Source organism: Myodes glareolus, chromosome 16 (genome assembly GCF_982192425.1).
Source record: "Myodes glareolus chromosome 16, mMyoGla1.1, whole genome shotgun sequence".
Lineage (NCBI taxonomy): Eukaryota > Metazoa > Chordata > Mammalia > Rodentia > Cricetidae > Myodes > Myodes glareolus.
The window spans coordinates 64,808,779-64,829,586 of record NC_142041.1 but is presented as its reverse complement, the minus strand read 5'-3'; the positions used below and the strand labels follow the sequence as shown (position 1 = coordinate 64,829,586).

General features: G+C 37.4%; 1 long non-coding RNA gene across 3 annotated transcripts in view; it reads left to right on the top strand.

The window, feature by feature from the left end:
* LOC125391087 (uncharacterized) overlaps positions 1-20,808 on the top strand; it is a 73,497-nt gene that overhangs the window by 6,097 nt on the left and 46,592 nt on the right. The gene's annotated exons all lie outside the window — the stretch shown is intronic.

The window sequence follows — 20,808 nt, the reverse complement described above, 5'->3', positions numbered from 1 at the left end:
GGACAGGAGGAAATGGAACATTGAAAATGAATGGAAAAGTGCAGGGCTTGCTTAAAAAAGTGTCACAAGCACGTATTTACAGTGAGATAATTCAAAAGGTGTGTGTGTGTGTGTATCCAAGTCTTCTTATGAACAAAATGTGTTTTCTTGAGAAGTAACAAAGGCATGTGTGTGTGTATGTGTGTGTGTTTCAATATGACTTGTCATGGCGAAACAAAACCCTTTTGATGTGAAAGGTAAAGGCGATGGCTTTCAAAAGCGAGAAGTCATGTTATGCCCCTGTGTAAACACATATGTAGTATCTGTGGGCAGCTGGATCCTTTCCTGACGCCCTCCAGCCTGAATGTTATCTCCTTTATAGTCTTATTTGTTTGTTTGTTTGTTTATCTTAAAATAACACTTCTGCTAGAAGGTCTCGGTTTTTCCAAAGCCTGCACATTTTTCTCTTCCTGAAATCCACTTGAGGTTTTGCAGAGTCTACTTTAGCCTCTTTTCTCCAGCAGCTCTGACCTTTGGGGGGGGGGAGCTCATTATGTAAACTCAGACACAGACAGGTAAAGAAAAGAATGGGAGAAGGGGAGGAGCTACACAGGGTGCTGTAGGAAGGGGAAGAATTAAGGGAGAGGGGAAGAAAAAAAAAAGGAAAAAAAAAGAGAGAAGTCAGAGCCCTCTGGACTCCTTGAGGTCAGAGCTCAGACAGTCCAGTGACCTCTTTTCCCTCTGGGCACCAAGCCCAGGGTTTATAAACAAAATCAGCCTGGGACTCTCCCCAAACAATAGCAGTTGACTAACTTCACAAGCACTTCCACAGCTCTTACTGCAATTACACAGGACCTCTTATCACCACCACCACCCCCTACAAACCACACAGACTCAAGACCACAACCCCACCCTAGTCAAACATATGGATCTATTTCCATCAAGAGTGTCCAATGAAAATTTTACATTCAGTCTGGGGAAGAGCTCCAAGGGGTTATCCAGATGTGAAGAGACAGACAAGTAGAAAAGGGAGGGGGAAAAACTGCCATGGAATAGAAAAGAAAGTGGACACCTTTCTAAAACCCAAAAGTACCTGTGTCTAGTCAATCAACTGCTATAGAAACACTATCCTGCTCTGGCCACCAGATAAAAGCATTTGAAAGCAGGACACTACATTCTTCTAAGCATCCACTGAGACAATAGTGCAGATATCTCTGGTCGAGGAAAAGCCACCAACCACCATTGTAGGTAATGTCCTTAAATGCCAGACACAAAAGCCCCGTTAAATCCTCCCACAAACAATCAGTCCATCTGATCTAAGTTACCAAATGTATAATTAAATCCACATTTAATTACAAAGACAACCAGCAGAAACCAAATTAATCAAAGATTTTCTTAAACAAAATATTATCAAGGTACACAAATGATAGCTTCACATTAGATTAAAAGCAAAACTGCATTTCAGGAATAAACAGCAAGGTGGACAAAAAGGTGAATGCAAACACAGTGTGTTACATTATTTTCAAAGTTTTGCTTTAAAATGATTGTCAGTGAGAGTCTAAGACAAAAGGTTAAATGAAATACCTCAGAGCAAAAAGATCACCATCCCCTTCTCCTCTTCGTCTTATCAGTCCCCCGCTAAAGCATATGGAAAATGTTTGCAAAATGCCCAGATTTGGCACATTGTCATTGCAAAGAGAGGAGTGCAGTGATGCTGTTGGAGAAAATGGGAAATAAATTCAGGACTGGGTGCTGCCTCCTTCAGTGCGGATTTATCTAAGTTTAATTTAATATTCCGCAATCACTGAATGATCGCTTATAATTCACCAAGATTTTAAAGGGCTTTATTTAAATACCTCGGGCAAAAAGAGAAGGAAATTTAAACCATTGCTTATTTGTGTGTGTGTATTTTCCTATTTGAAGAACTTCAAGTGGGAACTTCTCACAATAAAAGGGAAAACGATGAAGCTTTAGTGTTTTTTTTTTAAAGAGAGACTGTTAAAGGAAAACATTAGCTTTATTAAAATCATTCTGAACGTAAAATCAAAAAGCACAAAATGGTTGTTTGTAAAACACTAAACCTTTAATCGATTTTATTGGCATTCCGATCGATTAGATAAACGGAAATCTATAGCAAACATCAAAGCATTTAAAACATTTTCCCTATCTCATTTATAAACAAAACTTTTCTTTTCAGTAGAAAAAAATGATTATCAAACGACTAACAGGAAATTCTTCAGATATCAAATTACGATAATAAAATTATTTCCACATGGAAGGGGTAATGACAATGATGATAGTAATTACAATAATGAATAATTCAACAACCCTTTGACATGTGTGGAAGAACCTCGGGCAGAAACGGCGCTTGAAGGGGGGCTACTTTCAAATAAATACTTTCCTTATTTTTAAAGGACTGCTTCAGAGACAACTCAAGGGGTCTTGCTTAACGGTGCCTGCCAGACTAGTGTTAATTTCCCCGCAGATGCAGACCAGTCGCTTTCTTTGCCGGCATTTTCCTTCCAAATTGAGTTACTTCTGATTAGCAAAAATTAATATGCAAATACGAGCGAACCCTACTGGATTTACAAAGTTGAGGCTGGACTTGTCTTCTACGTATTTTAGAAGGTGAATCACAAATGATATAGGAAAACGAAGTAGTTTTCCTAAACCTAGGATGAAGGAAAAACGATTTATTTGGAAATGTCAGAACTGCTGCCCGGAGAAGCCCTGCCATAAGAACTTAAGAGTATTCTAGTTGCGGGTAGGGCAAGTGTTGCTATAACGGGCTTTGTGCTTGTTTGTTAAAGAAAATCAATGAAAGTGGTTGTAAAGTAGTTAGTGAGGCTTGTGTTTGGGACTTGCGGCCGCGGAGACCCTTGGCAGCCTGGTCCTTCCCGGAAAGTCCCCGCGTCGCTGGGATCGGGGTTCTGGGCAGTGGCACCTGGCAGGCAGCTCTGCTGGCCTTCCCCTGGAGCGCTGGTCCACCCACTGTCCTCTTCATCTTCTGCCACCGGCGTCCTGCTTGCGGACGGTGACTCCTGCGTCGGGGTCCAACCGGTTGACCTAGGCTGCCTTTCCATCCTCTCCCTCAGCAGCTTGCACCTTCGCCATAGTTCCTACTCACTGCTGTCGCTTCCTGCCTCCGTCAGCTCGGAGCCTAAACTTCTGTTTCCATTCTACTGGAATCCCACTCGTACAACTAATCCCCGAGTCCTTTCGGTGAATCTGGACAAGTCTCCACTGTTCCTCCCCTCCCCCACCACTCTCCTGCCCTTTATTTGGCAACTGGGGTCTTCTTTTCCTCGCACTTCAAACCTCTCTTCCAGACATTCCAGAGAGTTCTCATCATACCAGAATGTGCTCCCCTCCTCTTCCTCCTCCTCCTCTTGGGTTGGGGAGTGAGAGGGGGGATTTCAAGTTGAAGTCCCAGGGGTTTTACTCTATTCTTTTAACAGCTTTACTTTCCCTTTTCTTCTTTGCGTAACCTTCACCTAACTCCTAATTTATAACAGAAGCGGGCTCTTTCCCCTGCAGCCCGCAGTTTACAGTTTCCGTCTGGGCTTGTGCACAGAGCGCTCCTGGCTTCCCGGCCCCTGCTCCAGCCGCCTCAGCGACAGGCGACTGTGCCCTTGCGCCCGTTGGCCACCTTGGCCACCAAGCTGCACTTTCTGTTCTTGGAATGAGTTCCTGTCTGAGATTTAAAGTTCTCTGCAAAGCGCCTCTTTGTCAAGGGACTGCCCTGCTGGAATGAAGACTGGGATGTAGGGGGGGCAGGCAACAGAACCCCCTTTAAACACTCCTCCCTTTTTAATTCCGAGTCCCTCCATCCAACCCGGGGTGACGATAACGAATTCTGGAAGATTTTCCTTTTTGGCACGTGCAGTTTGCTTCCGAGTTATTCCCTAGCGGTCTCCCACCCTTTCCTGTGTCTTCTGGCTTGCAAAGGTCACTGTTTCACCAGGCCACCCTTTCACTGGCTGTGGGCCCCGAGAGCGAGAGGGAGAGCAGGCTTAAGACCTCGTCCCTTTTCTTCTTCTAGCTGACGCAGCTGCCTCAGAAAATCGCTGTGGCCGCTGCCTCTTCCCGCTTTAATCCCAGACCTCCAGTCATTGGGCAGCTCCTTAGAGGCAAGAAGTCAACACCATGGCAACCCGACAAGCCTATCAAATCACCGGCTGACATGACAGCAGCAACACCGGCAGGCAAGAATGGGCTGGGCAGAAGAGCAGGCTGGCCACTGCACTCATGTACTGGGGTTCGCAGTGGACAGCAGCTGCTGGCCGCCAGCTCAGGCTACCTGTGTACACCACTGTATATTCCCCTACCGTACCACTCAGTAGTTCTGGAAAAGGGTGAGGAGAAATGGGGGTGTGTGTAACTCAAAGGAGTCCCAGTTCTAGAAATTATAAACCATAGCTATCTGCTTGCAAATATAGTCCCTGTAGTCTCAGAGATGTAAAGGGCCTGCCCCAAAGCCTATGGGTTCTTTGCCAGGCCTGTCATTTGTTTTATCAACAAGAATGAAACATTTTGTTCTGGAGGTCTAAAAGGATTAGAAAAAACATATATTACATTTGACCAAAAAAAATGCAGTTGTCTACCAATGTTGTTAGGTGAGTTGTGGCTCAACACTAAGCTACTTTGTGATAGATTTGGAAATGACCTAAACTTTCTCTTAACCTGTCTTTGCTTTTTCTTTTCATATATTGTACACTGGTATGTAGTGGGAGTGCTAGAGACTTTCCCTAAAGGGAAGAACCGGAGGAAAGTTTTTTAAAAAAAATGTATGTGTCACCTCCTGCAGCGCTGTCTGGCCTTTGGAGCGCCACATTTCTTAAGAAGCTGATGGTTATACCATTAGGAAAGAAAACATGTTACTAACATTGTACGGCATTGCCAACTGTGAGCAGGTTGGAACTGCATTGTTCACTGACAAGCTGGAAATCAAGACAGGCCTTTTTGAGAAATACATAGCACATTATTTCCTCTTAATTTAAAGTTTCCTTGTGAAACCGTTGGCAAATATTTGTACAACAATCTAAAAGGGTGTTATTGGGTATATGTCCCCCAAGGATCTCTAACTTCATTGCTTTCTGAGTTTCCCTCTTGAGGTCAGATAGACTAAGGAGAGAACGCCATTTAAAAATAGAGTTCATGTGTCTCACTGAGGAAATGTATGAATTCTAAAAATTTACACGTAAGTTCCCTTAAATGTGATATAAACAATACACCAAATAGGCAAGTTTTATTTCATCCACTTTCCTAATAAAGGCTTTCAGTGTGTGAGAATTTAAATTTTACTTGGCATGTGTATAATACTGGAGAGCTGGAAAGGCTCAAGAGAGCCATTGCCAGGTGAAGGGAAGCCGGACAGAGCCAAGTTTTGAGCCTTAAAAAAAAAATTCAACGAAATCTTGACCTTGATATCCTGACTTGCTCTATACTTCCTTATTGATGCATATCAATGTTAAAGTATCACATTTAGAAAATGCAATTTATTAAACACCAAAATATGCATAACAACTTCTTGAAAAACAGCTCACAATGCACACAGAGAGACAATCTTCATGAAAAGCGTGCTACTCTCTGAACTGGAATCCCAAGGATATTCAGATAACATTGCATGCTTTCATGTCACTATGCAGTGTTGCTCAGTGAGGATCTGCCAAAGACAGAACTGAAATTTGGTTACAGTTTAAATGGATACTTACTTCCAAGTTAGTGTTATCCTTAAATGTATATGGCTAAATCATCTTACACTTGAGTGGTTGCAATGTGAAATACATGAAGAAGCAACATACTATATTTTAAATTTCACTCTTTTTTTTCACCAAACCTGTAAGTAGAAAAGATTTTAAAGATAACTCAAGTGTTCAAACTATTTCAATATATTTTGGCTTCTATAAGAGTAAATAACACAGAATACGAAGTAAATGCTGAGATTTGTTGTTTTGTTTAATGAAATATCCAAGTTACTGGAAACTTTAAATACCTTAGGATCTGACTAATATTACTTGTATATTACATATGTTATTCAAGTTAAGGAAATGTATTTACATTGCCACTAAAATGTTCATGTATATATAGATTATATATAATTACTAGAAATGTTGAAGTGGTAAAATTAGTAGCTTAATATCTTTAATTAAGCCAAAATGCCCAGGAATTTTAATAATTCCTTTTAACTTTGATGTATTGACATTAAGTATTTTGAGTTATAAATTTTTCATTTGTGGGTGATTGAAAATTTAAAGAATCTTGTGTATACAATGCATTTACTTGTAATCATGAGTCAATTTTACTATCTCCTTTAAAACAGCACTCACAGACTATATGATATCTGGCTGTTTAGGCATTTCATCTGAATGCTATTTAGGTGACTCGTTAGTCCTACATTGAGATATTTATGTTCAGTGGAGTCTCCTGTTCCCTTAGTGTATTCACTGCATACACTATGGTAATGAGCAATGTGGGGAATTAAATGTTGTTTAAACGCTGCACTAAAATTTATAATGCAAGAATGCGTCACCCACTTTCAGTCAGGTGGACAGCATCTACATAGAGTTCATTCCTGACCTTACCTGAGTAAGTACTTTAACTTAACATAGGAGACACACCTAGAGGGGTAATCCATTGAGCTTAATAGGAAGACAGTTAATAACCTTTATTCATTCTCATGCGCTATCAATCACGGCTGTCACCAGTCTGCTGAATCAAAGCAAAAGTGTTCTTCACAGATGACTGATTAGAAACGCAAAATCACAAGATCCATCTTCATGGTCACTTTTATTATAGTCATTTTTAAACTGACAGCAACCTGCTCAGTTTCAGCACACTGGGCATCACAAATAGTGTCACTCCGTGCAGCTAAGCATGAGAAGAGGTTGGCTGGATTATACTTAAAAATAATTAGGCCCTCAACCCTTTGTGGCCTAGAAAACGGTAGTCATCTCCTAGGTTCTTTTACCTCTCCCTAACTGCTTTGATTGCGTTGAGTCGATAGTTTATAATTCAGAAGATAGCCAGTGTTTTCTTGTGAATTAGGCACTAGGAATCAAATATATCTAGTTGAGAGTTACAGATAACTTTTTGGCCTAGAGCTTCTTTTGAGCTTCATGGCAACACCCCTCTTGCTCTCAGTTTCTATGGATTTCATTGTATAACTGAATATGTGTGGGTGTGTATATATGTGTATGTGTATGCATGCATGTGTGTGTATGTATGTGCGGACTGCATGCAATTAGTGCTCCTGCAATCTAGGGAGTGATGGTCTGAGGGGTTTCTTCCTGTGGAAGGAAGGCACTTAATGTTATCACGTGAGCACCATAGCAATGACATTACTCAGTCTGTAGCTATAGAAATCCACGGTCCTCAAGGTGGCCACAATATAAAGTACCAGGGAGCTGTGTAACTTCTTGACATGTAGTTCTTTATTTTTCATTTCTACCTTATAAATGACACATTTGAAAAACAAATATAGAGAAAAAATTAGAGGTTTCCCAGTTATATCTGACTCAAATGATAAGAAACTTTGCTCTTACTTAGATTCTTGATTATTATGATTCAGATACCAGAGTTTCATGCTTATTTCAAAATATTTTATAAGACTTTTGAAATATTTTATAATACAATAAGGCATATATAATATATGTTTATTTAGGGAAACTTTGTGGGGAATATTAAAGATATAATTTTTATGCACATATTGTGAATAGCTTGCTTCATAATTCATAAAAAGCTCAAATGATTTAAACTTTAGTTTAACAATTTTATTCAAAAGATCTTATACATATCTGTGTAGGGTTTTCTTTCATTAAGTGTTCATTTTCTTTTTGGTGACTATAATCACTTCTACATAAATTGAAAGAAAGAGCAAGGTAAGAGATTCAAAAAGGTTGCAAATTATCAATTTTTATGTAACTGTTCATTTTCATTGAAGTTGATATCTGACTCTATAACTCTTCAAGGACACTGATTTTTTTTGTTTCATTTCTCCATCTACACACACACAGTTTTATTTATTCTAGATCGACAGTATACATATGCATGTATATATGATATATCTGTCTTTTCATGTGTGGTTATAGATGGATAAAGTTACTCTATGTATTAAAAGGCTAATGTCAACTAATACTGATTTCTTTAATATTGTACTCAGCTTACGCACATTTTTCTATTCATATAGGTGCAGCAACAAAAATATTAGAAAATAAATCTCAACTAGTGATTTTGTTTATTTTGAAATAAACAATTGTGTCTGAATATGAGTAGATACATTTGTTAGTTGATATTTTAAAATACTCCTACTCTATAAAAACAATAACAACAATACCAGTATGAGTAAATGCGTTAGATTCATTGAAATGTTTACATAGTTTAAGAGTTTTGTTATGACGCAGCTCCTTGGTTCTTTATATTGCGGCCACCTTGAGGACCGTGGATTTCTATAACTACAGACTGAGTAATGTCAGCGCTGTGGTGCTCGAGTGATGACATTGGAATAATCCCCTTAGTATGTTCACTTTCTCATTTTAAGTTAAGCAATAAAAGCAGAATGTCTCCTAACAACATGCTGTGTGTTTGTGTGTTTAGTTTGGATACACAAAGTTTTTATTTCTAAAATTCTAAAATCAATAACATATCATAGAATTTAGTGTTATTTCATTTAAAATTAATTTTGATGTAAAGTCTACTTTTTTGTGTGTTAATTATGCTTATCAAAATGTGGCCAGAAAGAAACACTGGAAAGTTTCAGACTTGTGAAATTTTTAGTGTAGCCAAATCGTCTTTTCTTGTCATCTACATTTCTACCATCAGTGAAGATCACTATTATTAAACTTTAACATACATCATAATGTGAACATCCATAAGGTTGATAATGATGTGAGACTTGCAATCCTACTCGTCTATAAATGGAACTTAAAATATTGAGAAATAGCAAAAACAACTTTTTCATATATTAAACAAAATCAAGCAATTAAAAACTCTGTCTTTTAAAATTTACCATAAAATGTCATTGTTTTAAGAATTTTATGTTTTGATATGATTTAAAATCACCACCCACTTATACTCAAATATGTTACCTGATAACATAAGAAGTCTTTTGAGGAAAATGTTTAGTTTTATTTACCTGAACTACTCGATTGCTTTGTTCCTGTTAGTTTCTGAATTTCATGTCAACTTGCCGTCATCGCTTGTGCTAACATTTCTTTTCTTCAAAGTATTTCATATTTAAGTGTAAACGTAAAGCAAATGATTTTATTTAATAAAAAAAATAAATGGATTAGCACAAAGCCCTTTCAGCTGGTGGAACTTACTTCTTCATATCAGTACATAGTAATCAGAGAATATTTTAAACTGTAAAAGCTTAATTTTCCACATTTGTCTGGAGTTTGTGTTTGTGCGTTATATACAGTATGCACATGCATGGAGACATCCACAAATGCTGTCATATTTAGATGGCTGACTTCTTGCAAATGGTGCTGCACACAGATATCCCAGTGCTGATTGCCATGCCTGCACTTATGCAGCCTGAATATGCAGCTGAAGCATCTCTCTCTCTCCTATGCTATGATTTTCCCTTGGCGCCTGAATTGGTTTTTGTTGAATTTTTGTGATAAAAAAGGTTGTTACGTGAGTGTCAGCTTGCAATAAATGTGTGAGAAGACGGACAGACTGGCCATCTTTTAGCCTGTCGTACCTGGGATTCAGAGTCCCAGCTACCCACTACTGATATTTAGAGAGAAAAGAAAAGAAAGCAAAGATCACACAAAAATCGCCCTTAACCTTTTATAGTCAAAAAGAGAAAAATCTTGAAAACACTTATAATTACTTGCTATGTAATTTAATTTTAACTGCTTCCCAAAGTTAACTTTAAAAATGATGTTATTATTTATTATGTCTTTACTTAAAGTGATCACTTTGTTTACCTCTCACCTTTGTTTAAAATCTTATCTGTGGAGTCCTTAAACTTCCTCAGTACTAAACTTCATATATTTTCTGGCATTGCTATCCCCAAAGCTTTCTCTTAAGACAGTCAATAAAGTTCTAAGATGTATTTTATAAAAACAGAATATTTTAATCAATATACCTTTTTAAAATTTTGTCTGCTTCAGTTTACGAAGAAATAAGCCAGTAGGCTTACTCGGTACTTACTTGTATGGATTTCGGGATGTCTAGTGCTATTTTCAAGTGAAGCATTAGGCTAATACAATAGAGATAAATACTCATTTGATAGGCTGACTTTTATGTGCAAACCTTCACTTAAGCATTGCACAAGCCCTGAAGACTTTTAAAGCACTGCAGTTTATTTTGCAGTATTTGCACAATCAGAGTAGTATTATATTGCCTTGTTATTTCATGATATTAAATTTCACATTTATATTTTCATTTGAATTTTCCTGTTTTAGACATTTGGATATCATCTTATTAACTATCATAAACTAGTAGTTTAAGGTGGGGGCGATTGTGAAATGTAAACACTGCTTCTCGATTTTACAGCATTGCCATCGAAGAGAAAGAGGGACCAGTGTCACTTTACCCCAAACATTTCCCTGTTATGATTATAAGAAAAGATCAGATGCTGTGGCAATTTTTTTCGTATGTGATCTTTCTTTAGAATTATTTTCAAAGACAACTGTTCTTTGCCCTTATTTTCATCTCCAAAAAGCATTACATTTTGCTTCATTGTGAAATATTTCTTCTTAGCATATCTTAGTTTAATTCACTTTTAGCAAAAGAAACACCCAGGCTCAATCTGGAGACCTCCTTCCAACATAATTTGGCTGGACCTTTTCTTAGTAAAGGTTTTCTGGTTTTCATTTTCACTTCATATTCTCAAATAAAAGATCCTTTGTTGTCTACCATTTGATTGGACTTAATGAAAAACACTCCATTTTAACTTAACAGTATTTCCTTTTGAATTTATTATATTTAAGAACACTGTCAAGAATCAAACATTTAATCTCAGGTTTTTATATTTCAAAATATATTACTATCACATGGCTCGGTGAGGTGATGTAAAAAGTACACTGAAAAGATTTCAAAAGGAAAAGCAAAAGCGAAAAAAGCTTGCCTTCATTTTAATATGAAACTAAATACTATGGCTAATGTGCAGATTGGGTTCGGCAGCTGACTGTAAAGAGTAACATGTGACAGGGTGCCAACAGCAGAATCGTGCAGTATTGACTAAATGAGCTTCACTGATTTGTATTGAGGCTAATATCTTCTTTAAACAATTCCGTGTAAATTGTGCGTATAAAGTCATTGGAAGCTATTTCTCAGGACAGCCTTGCCGGCTAGCTACCTGCTGGAGTGAGGAAGATAATCAATAGAAGGAAATAGAGCTGAGCATGGGCCTGGGAAGCCGCGGAGCAGTTAATGCTGATAAAAGTAGATGATGTCAATATTTGGGAATAGCACAACTCTGGGATAATAGACAAAAGAGAAGTGCATGTGTTGTCGGGCATCCAAACGGGGACAGAATTGAAGTCTAAGTGGCAGATGATGCTGCAGGCTGCAAAAGACATTCTTTATTATAGGCATTGTTAAATCTCCGCTGCAATTCAAACACAGAACAGGATGTCGTATGAAAAAGGCACCCAACTTTATCAGCAGTTTAAAGACCCGGTTCTTCCTCAGTGGTCAATTGATTTCTGCTGTTTTTATATATCTCCTTAAAAAATTATTCTTTGAGAATTTCCTAAGTGGCTTCCAAGATATGCAAAATCACACATAGAAAAGAAAATGAAAATATGCTATCAGTCTGATGTTCCAAATGTGTAAACAAACCTCCTTCCACACCTCTGTGTACATTTGTGGTTATAGAAGACACCTCGTTTTTCAAAGCTAGTAGACTAATTGGGAGTGAGGTAATAGTATATTTTTACTAATTTAATGCTAAAATTCAGTTTTGCTCTTGCTGTCAGGTGATGAAATTTCATTCTTCAGTGCTGATCTTTCTGTTGATGTATTATGACATAGTCTGTCAACATGAACAGATACAGGGAGGGAGAGTGGGTGACTGAGGCCCAACCTGCATCGCGCTCATCTCGAATTTTAAGCATGCTGGTGTATTCGGATAGAAGAAGGAAGAGTGGGCTGGCTTTAGATGCTATTGTCTCTGTAAAATTTTAGTCCAAACAAATCAGTTGGACCACGGCAATATTCCAAAGATGAATGAGGGAGACAATTTCATGTGTGTGCTTTAGAATATCTTCCTTATGAAGCTGTTTAACATCATAAATTTATTCCTTAATAAAATAGACACCATTTGAAATTGCTCAGCAAAACCTAGTAATAAATTCAGGTGTGTATGATTATTAAAGGTAACCGTTCCTCCCAAATTAAACAATTCTATAGCTATGACATTGCTTTTATTGTCACAGACGTTTGGTGTCAGATACCTGGGTTAGATTAAACATAGAATTCTCTGGACAGCTAAAATAGCATCACCTGACACACACATATATGTATGTATATTTAATTGAAATCATGTTGCCAAATGTTATTAGAAAGTCAAATGTATTTGCCTTATACCTGATCTTTTTTGCAATATTTTCAACCCATGGACATACAGGATGAGATATTCATTTTGTGCTTTTATTTTTGGAGGAGCTACTTATTTTGAAAAGACCATTTTCAGCTTTAGCAAAACACACGTTAATATTATTAACCCAACATTCCACATAATAACTGCAACAACTTAAGAGTATAAATATATCATCTTTGTTAAAATAGAAATATTCATTTAAAAATTCTAATATGTTGCTAGCCATCCCATCTTTTCATCTTAAATACAGAGATATAAAATATTCTTATTTATTATTGAATTCTAAAGAAGGTTTCATTTCAAATAAAGTATGAATTTTGATTTAGAGACACAGAAAAAAATCTTTTCAGATCTATACTTCAGCTAATTTGTTAATCTTGTGCCACTTTCTGCATTTGTCACACATATAGACCAGGAAATTGGCTCCGTCTCATTCTAGCTCTGTATTGAATTAAAAACCTCTACTGCAAAGAGGAGCATGATGTGGGGAAAGAATAAATTTAGTTCTTTCTTTAGTAATGCACATATATTTCCATACATTTCACATCCTAAGGGAGCCTATGAATGCATTCAATAAATACACAACTATAAAGTATAATTCCAGAAAAAGGAAAGGTCTACATCTTTTTTTTCCTGGTTTTAATATGCCATTTTAAGTCTGAACACTTGAGATTAAATATTTTTATTCATTTATTTTGCTTGTCTTTTAGCAGACACCTTCAGCATTAGAGATAAATCTTAAATAATGAATTTCAATTGTTCCTTCCATTTGGATGATGTTAGCAAGTTTAGGGAGAATCAAATTATATATCAACAATGACAAATTGAGAAAAATGTTTTATTTATTTATTTTTTTGCCATTTGAATCTAGACGTGTGTTCACCCTGGCTCGCTTAGTAGACACGTGTAAACTACATATGCACACACAGGGGAAGGAGCACCCACTGTTATTTCATTTGTGTAGGCCAACAGACAAAGTAGTTTTCAACAGCACATCCAAATAAAGAACAACTCTTGTGCACAGTCGGTGTGTTTCTCTTCAGATTAGTTAAACTGAGATCTGTCCCGCAGGTGATGGAGATTTCTAGCTGACTAGAAAGATAGACTTCCTAGTATGTGCAGTTCACCATTCCTCCTAGTGTCTGGATCTCCAAGTGCATTTCCAGGAGACAGGGTGATGCAGTAGATTTATGATGGCCTCATGAAAACAGAGCTAGCAAAGATTATGGTGCAGTTGTTTAGAAATATGGTGAACTGAAGCTTCCTGATTTACACTGACGGATATCTAGATGAAGCCTTCATTTGCAAATTGCCTTGTGGAGTCATCTTTTATTAAATGTTTGATAGATACTGAAATGCACATATCTATTTTAAAGCATACCAACTATGCTGCTATTAATTTTGCAAGAGTTCTGTTAAGCATTTTTAGGTTAGAATTTCTTTCATTGATATAGTTAAAATTTGATAAATACCTTAAAATAACATCTAGGAACATAATCGCATCAGGTTAAGAAATGCATTTTGTTAAATTTCAAAGTTAGCGTCCAATTGTGAGGAATTTGGAAAAGTCACAATAAATTTTCAGAGTGAACAGTTCAAGGTCTTTAAAAATGTTTATATTCTTATTCTATGATAAAGAAATATGTCTTAAAAGAGCGCCTGCATTGGCCAGTCCCAAGCCCTTGCTTGCCTGTCTCTCCTGATCTTCACTAGCATCAACCACATAGCTCTTCCTTTTTTATTTTATAAGACCAGGAACGATACTCCTTGACTTAGGACTGAAATCTGAGCAAATGCCCAGGCAGCTCTTTCCTATGGAAGTCTTATCTGTCTACCATCAGAAAGGACAGCGTGCAGGACCCAAGCACATCAGTACTCAACCTTTCTGTCTTAGTATTTTTTTGATGTTGTCTTCCTTCCTTCCTTCCTTCCTTCCTTCCTTCCTTCCTTCCTTCCTTCCTTCCTTCCTTCCTTCCTTCCTTCCTTCCTTCCCTCCCTCCCTCCCTTCCTCCCTCCCTTCTTTCCTCCCTCCCTACCTTCCTTACTTCCTTTGGTTGCTTTGTTTTTTCCAGATGGAGTTTCTCTGTGTAGTTTTGGAGCCTGTCCTGGAACTTGTCCTGTAGACTTTGCTGGCCTTGAGATCCACCCACCTCTGCCTAAAGGCATGCTCCACCACTGCCAGGTGCTGCTTTCCTTTTAATTATCACAATAGCTTGTGATATTATCTTTCAAATTTAGGGGACCCACAAATTGTTCTTTTCAAATCCACATATCAATTTATACTCTCCCTCTTAATCTGAGAAATAAATGTGCTTGTAAAGATGATTAGAGATTTGGGAACTAGATTCGAGATCTGGGAAATGTAGTCACAGACACTTTAAGACCCTCATTCTGTTGGTTTGATTATCCTTGCATTTTACAGCTTGGGAGTTCAGATGCCCAATGCGGGGATTGTATAAGTGGGTGTGTCTAGAAGCCTCTCACATGAATTTCTGGGTGTCCCTACCACCTCCAGCATAAAATTCTCTAGCAGACAGTAGCTAACATATTGGGAGAATGTGCCGCAAAATATCAGATAACTTTTTTTCTTTAATGTACGTTTTGAAGACTTCTTTCCAGTTGTGCTTTTCCTCTCTCTTTTACTCTCTTTCCCTCTCTTTCTCCATCATCCCTCTTTCTCCCTCTCTCTAAAGAGGGATTTGCTGAAAACAAACGAGAATTATATAAAACATTTTTTTTGTTTTGTTTTTGCTATTGGCCTAAACTCTTCATCAGACCATTAAGTCACCACCCTCTCTTTCTCCCTCCCTCCTCTCACCCTTTTTCATTCTCTCCTTTCCTATTATCTCTATCTTCCTTCCTCCTCCCTCACCCCCTTTTAAAAAAAATCATTGCAAAATCCACTTAAAGTGTGCTTTGCTCCTCAGTTAGTGTTTGAAGGTTTATGTGGAGTTCCTTAGGTCTTCTCTGTCCTGCATAACTGTGCACACCCCAAATAACCCCTTCTCCCTGCAGATCAACTCTAAACAACTACTATTTTCTTCCTGCCATCATCAATGAGCTAAGCTAAGATAGATATAACATTCCTGTCCCTCTGTGATGCCTGAATCTGTCTCACATATTATAACCTCCCCACATCCAGGGTAAGCGGGATATCTTCCAGTGTTTAGCCATTATCCTTCTTGAAAGATAACAGGGCGGATCCTCTTTGGAACGTTGCACATGAATTAAACCTGTTCATTAACTAGGAACTTGGAAATGCAAGTCAAAAACAGCAAGAAGATTTAATTCTTATGGGAATCAAGGGGAAGGAAGCTTCCAGCTATTATTAAACATCGACAATTCCTAAGAAACAAAGTTAAGGTTCCTGAATGTACCCCGTACCAGGCACGGTGAAAAGCAGCTCCCTAACGTTGTCCTGTTCATTCCCACAGCTCCCCGCCGTGGTACTCTTATTATCCCCCCTTCACAGACGATAGAAATCGAGGCACAGAGAGGTCAAGTTCCTTGCACAAGTTTATAAAGCAGATAAGTACTAGAGATGGGATCCAACCACTTCCTTAAGCACTCTCATGCTGTTTCCCTAATAGTCACTTAGCAAACGTCCTTCTCTTCAAATCCATGGGGATGAAAACATATCCTTCTGAGTTGAGGGGAAACAGCCCTCCCCTGTCCTCCTCTAGTGCAGAAATAAGGAGCAAATATGACTGGCTGAAGCCTGCTGACTTTGACTATTTGCTCTTAATAAAGAGTAGATGTGTCTAGAATTACAGTCCAAGGTAGGGATGTCAGACCAATGGGTGTGGCAGGTACACTCAAAATACTTTTTGATACATTGGTCTCTAGACCCCCATAATTACTGTATGATTTCACTGGATTCGTACTGTATGTTTAATTCCTAGTTAATTATGATTGTTTGAATAATTATGGATAGATGATTTGTTCTTTTCCAAAGCTAGACTATTTTTAAACCTAGATACAAATGCCTTGTTCTCCAGGATAACGTGAGTTTTACTCCAAGATAGGATTCAGGGTCTAGTTTTCTGTAATTTCACTAATACTTTTATTTCGGTTGCATTTGCTTTTATACATGAAATTCTTTCACTAAAACTTCCTTGTTTTAGTGATTCCCAAGAGCGGCAGACGATGTGACGCTTTGCTACACATATAATATGTGCTGTGTTGACTTCATCAGGCTTTCTGTTTCATTAAGAAATTGTAAAATTTATTTATGGAGACAATGCTTTACAAATAGAGCTTAGGAAACATTAACGCACATAAGTAAATATCTACTTTGATGAAAACCTGCCTTAAAGGCCTTTCAGGTCTTTGATTCCCTTCATTCAAATTTGTGGCATTACAAATCACTTTATGTGTCTCCTGGGTTCCAGTCACAGTTTGCTGGCACCTGTGCTGGTGGAAACACAGGGCCTGTGCTATTCCAGACAAGACACCGGAGAGAAACAGAGAAACAGGGACTCTGTGGTCTGAGAAGATTCAACTGCAGTCCAACGTGCTTAGGGTGACTGAAACAGTGCTTAACATCTTCAGGGCTACTTTTCCTTCTGTGTAAAATGAATATTCCAGTAAAGAGTGAATTCTGAAATGATGAATTTTAAATACACCTTGAAAGTGATGCTTTATGAGGACCTGATTGTCTGTGACCCATCTCTCTTAAGTTCTAGAATATGTTAGTATCTTTAAGTATGTGTCTATGCTCAGACTGTATAAATGACTAGACTAATAAATGCCAATAAAACTATTATTTTGAGTATTCTCCTAAGAATCCAAAAGTAATCTCAAATATAAAAGGGAAATCTTCTAAAAAATTTACTTTAAAATAACCTGGCTTCATAATCCACTGAGTTTGTAAACATTACATTTTTAGAATCTTGATTTTAGATAAAATACCCAACAAACAATATCTAAAATGTAGTTTAATTTTATTTTCACAATTGATATTAGACTTTTTACCCTGTTGAGGTTACAATCACAGAGATACCATCTTTATAAAACTTACACTTTTATGAAATGTTTAATGTAGAAAAATATAACGTAAGAGCAATATGGGAAAAAGGGAAAGGCCGGACATTTAATTTATGTCGTAGACTAAGAGTAACATGCAGATTTCAGGCCCGTTGAAGCTCAGCGTCTGCCTTTATCACTCACGTAGTGATGTGTCTATCTGTATTTACTAATTATGGGAATGAAACAAAATGTGCTTTTTTTCCCCCCGAGATTCTCTTGCCTGTTTGAGGTACCAAAGCCAGTGCCTTCTCCCTTTGAAGTGATGAGACTGTTGGTTGCCCTAATATAGACTTGCATGCCTGCACAAACGAGACTTGTATAACAGAATTGCAGAACGTGTGAACTAGTTTGTAAATGTTAAGCTCTATCAGAAAGAAGTAATGCCTTCTTAGTGCGATATTTCACTTTTAAATGATGTTTTTTGTTTTTCACTCTGTTGGGAAGTTTTGTAAGTTCAGGAAAGAAAATACAGAAATCTTTCTCTGTAATACTGACAGGAATCCCACATATCCAGTCTCTTCCTGGTTCTTTGCTTTGGGTGACTTGTGCCCTCGTGTGTGACCATAAGGTGCCCTTTCAATTGACAGTTACAAGCAAATGATGGATGCCTTCATGCAGCTTTGCACAGCCAAAATCAGCCAAGATATTCATACTGATTTGGAAAGGAAGGTTTAGATACTCAGGACACAGAATGGCCAATCTCAGAAACATTTGGATGAAGTCTATAAGAAAAAAAGAATAAAAAGACAATGAGAATGCTTAAATCATCTGCCGTACTTATTTAGGAATAGAATGAGTTCTAGAGATAGTAAGTTAATATTACCTTATCTAAGATTTTCTGATAGCAATAAATAGATTCTTGTACAGCATTGTTATTGTTAAATTTAAACCAAATTTAATAGTCTAAGTTTTTGGAAGTGAAATTTGTTTTTTTAAATACTGTTTCTTGTCAATAGTTTTTAGCTATTTTCTTCTTACAAGAAAATATTTAATTATTTTTTTTAAAAAATTATCTTTTCTCATTTTACACACCAATCCCAGTTCCCATTCCTTCCCCTCCTCCCTTTCCCTCCATCTCGCCCCTCCATTCACTTCTCAGAGAGGATAAGACTTCCTGTGGGGAATCAACAAAGTCTAGCACATTGCTTTGAGGCAGGACCTAAGGCCCTCCGTACTCTATCTAGGCTGAGCATAGTATCCCTTCAAAGAGAATGAGCTCCAAAAAGTGAATAAAAATAGTACAGATAAACACTTAAGGAAATGTTCAACATTCTTAGCCATCAGAGAAATGTGAATCAAAACGACTCTGAGATTCCATTTTACACCTGTCAGAATGACTAAGATCAAAAACACTGATGACAGTTTATACTGGAGAGCAAGCAAAGGAAGAGGAAATCTCCTACATTGTTGGTGGGAGTGCAAACTTGTACAAACACTTTGGAAATCAGTATGGGGGCTTCTCATAAAATTGCGAATCAACCTATCTCAGGACCCAGCAATACCACTATTGGGCATATACCCAAAAGATGTTCAATCATACTACAAGGACACTTGTTTAACTGTGTTCATAGGAGCATTATTTGTCATAGCAATAACCTGGAAACAACCTAGATGCCCTTCAACTGAAGAATGGGTGTAGAAAATATTTTATAAAACCTTTACCTATGCTGTACATAGTTTTGTTTGACTGCTTAAATTTTACTTTATATTCACTTTCAACAATTTTAAAGTGGTAAATCTTTTAATATTTTCTTTAAAATTTGAATTTTAGAAGTTTTGCCTTTCAGAGATTGACAAACACAAAATTGCTTATTTCTGACACTTTGACATCCTTTCTGACTAGTTTTCTGTAGTTTTTAAAAAAATATATTTTTCATGTTGAAGCACAACTTTAGCTCCTCCTTTACTGTACACGTATGCTTTTACGATTTATTCTTTGAGCTTTTCATACATGTGTACAATGTAGTTTCATTATATCCTATCACTCCTAATCATACCACATCATATCACTTACTTCTGGACCCCTAGCCCTCCATTACCCTTCCTCCCACATCTTCCTCTTGATTTCAGGTTCCCCTGATTTCAACCAGTGCTCCGTTCATACACTCCCATCAGCTCTGCCCATGCTGGCGTGTGGACTAGCTTCATGGTGTTCATCTTGAGAGCAAAGAAACAACTGCTATTGGTTCCTGAGCCCAATGAGTCTGTCATGTTCAGAAGACACTATAGAGCAGCAACAGCCTCCTCTGGCTCTCGCACTCCTGCCTCCTCTTCCACTGATGTGTAGGATGGAATATGGTATAGATGTCCATTAAAGGCTCCACATCACTAATTCTCTGAACTCTGACTAAGGCGTCTGGATGAATTTCTGTCCACTGTAAATAGAAGCTTCTGTGATACGGGCTGAGAGCTGTACTAATTTATGGGTATAAAGATAAGTATTTAATAAACAGTTTGATACTCCATCCATTCTAAAACTAATAGTTATAATTTGGTATTCAGATTAGAGTTTTTCAATAGTATTCAAAATTAAGAATTATACTTATTTTATTAATTTTTTGAGACCAGGTCTCACACAGTCAAAGCTGGCCTTGTGTTTCTAATGTATCATGAGTTGGCTCTGCGCTTCTTATTCTCTTCCTTTACCTTCGAAATGTTGGGTTATAGACATGAGTCACTGCACCAAGTTCAAAATTGAGAATTATTTAAATAAGCAAATTAATTTAAAAATGAATAATTTAAATGATTATAGATAACTTAGTTGTTACTGGAACCCTATTGAGTCTTTTGATTTATTCTACCAAGGCAGGCTGATAGTCCCCAGAGAAATATGAAGGGAACAATAGTCTTCAGCATGCCTGGATTCTCAGTTCTTCTTCTATTGCTGTAAAAGGTAACAGAACCTTAAAACTGCACCCAAAGTAAACATCTTTGTGATGCTGATGGCATCATGGTTACCCCAAATATTAACAAACTTAATCAATTTAATGTTGCTTTCTAGATGTCACTGTCTTCAGGAGAGGCTAAACATGTTAGTCCTTACCTCCTGGACAGTGATGACTTAAATTTACTAATACCTGAGATCTCAATTCTACCATCCTCAAATTTCACTTGTGAGAATAAAAAAGTCATGTAGAAAAAAAAATTAGTTCTGCATTCCAGATCAGTTGCAGTGGTGGGTCAATAAACCTTGCAGGTGTCATCAGTGTAGGGAATGGAATAGTCAGAAGAACCAATGTTTATGAAGA